Source organism: Atta colombica, unplaced genomic scaffold (genome assembly GCF_001594045.1).
Source record: "Atta colombica isolate Treedump-2 unplaced genomic scaffold, Acol1.0 scaffold1, whole genome shotgun sequence".
In the NCBI taxonomy this organism is placed as follows: domain Eukaryota; kingdom Metazoa; phylum Arthropoda; class Insecta; order Hymenoptera; family Formicidae; genus Atta; species Atta colombica.
The window spans coordinates 3,009,331-3,011,002 of record NW_017259183.1 but is presented as its reverse complement, the minus strand read 5'-3'; the positions used below and the strand labels follow the sequence as shown (position 1 = coordinate 3,011,002).

Genomic DNA, 1,672 nt, shown 5'->3' with positions numbered 1-1,672 from the left:
AATGCTTTTCAATCCTGAATGCATTTTTATTTATTTATAGGAATTGCATGGAGCATATCTCTATGCTTTTCAATAAAAACAATATTTGCTTTTTCTGTGAATATTCATTGTGAATATTGTTCAATTCAAAATTTTGAATAGGAAATGCAGTTTTTCAATCCAATTGCATTCAATTGAATCTAATTAAATCCAATTGAATCTAAATCCAAAAAAAATATTTCTCGTTTGCTGGGACGTATTATGATATGGACAGTAGTAGTGTATCATAGTGTATCATAAATCGATTTTATCCTTATTAATTAGCAAACAAGAATATAATGTATTTATGTAATTGTGTTACACTATCATCTGTGTTTCTTGCTAGAAAACTTTATACGAGGGCAAATCAATAAGTTCTTAGGAAATCAAAAGAATCTGACTCGCAGTGTCGTGTCACATTACTTTTTGACAAGCAGCATCTCTCAGCTGATTACTGTCAAATTTTGAGCGGAATTTATCGCGTGGTTTCATTTCTGTAGACGATTAAAGCGAATCTTTGTATTTTTTGCAAAATAAAAACAAATGAGTTTTGTGCAGTGATCAAACACCTACATGAAAGGTTTAACGTCGAAAGAAATCAAAGCCGAGTTGGATAATGTTCATAGCACATCTGCACTAGCGTTTGCGACGTATACAATTGGGTGAATGAATTTAAACGTGATCGTATCCACATGTGATGCACTTTGTTCGAGACATCCAATTGAGGCTGCTACGCAGAAATCGTCGATAAAGTCCACGATATTATTTTGATTGATCGACGAACGAAAGTGCGCGAGCTTGTTGAGACCACAGGTACAGTGATGGCACAGTGATTGAATTTTGCACGAACAATTGGGTATGAAAAAGCTATCGATGAGTGCCGCCTTTACTCACTATGGACCATAAGCGCGACCGTGTGATGATTTCAAAACAATGTTTAGAGATGTTTCAACGTAATCCAAATGAGTTTCTGCGTCGATTCATTACTGTGAACGAAACATGGATTCATTACTTCACACTCGAGACGAAGGAAGAGTCAAATGGACTTCACCGGATGAACCAACTCCGAAGAAAGCAAAGACCGTAAAGTCTGCCGGAAAGGCAGTGATGGTCACAGTTTTTTGAGATGCACGCGGTATAATTCATATAGATTACCTTCCGTCGAAGCAAATGATCAATGGCGATTATTATGAAGCCTTATTGGGCTGTTTCAACATTTTAAAGAAAAAAACGTCTCCATTTGGCGAAGAAGAAAATGCTCTTCTATTAAGACAATGCACGAGTTCAGTTACGTATCCAGTACCGATGGTCAAATTCAACGAATTCCGCTACGAATTGCTTCCTATCCAGCATATTTGCTAGATTTAGCCCCCTACGACTATTTCCTGTTTTCCAAATCTGAAGAAATGACTCGGAGGAAAGAGATTCACCACCAGCAGCTGAAACAAAGGCTTATTTTAAAAGTTGGACAATATTATTCGGACGGCTTGAAAAAGTTGGAGAATTGTTGGATCAAGTGTGGACCGAGCTGAAAGGAGTGTTGAGAAATAAAAATGAATCGATCAAAAAAAATGTATTTTATTACGTTTTTTCTAAAAACTTATTGACTTGCCCTCATATATATATATACAATATATATATATATATATATATA

At 35.6% G+C, this 1,672-nt stretch overlaps 1 pseudogene; it reads left to right on the top strand.

Moving 5' to 3' along the window:
- Positions 1 to 554: 554 nt before the first annotated feature.
- On the top strand, positions 555 to 1,550 carry LOC108687164 (annotated as a pseudogene).
- Positions 1,551 to 1,672: the final 122 nt, after the last annotated feature.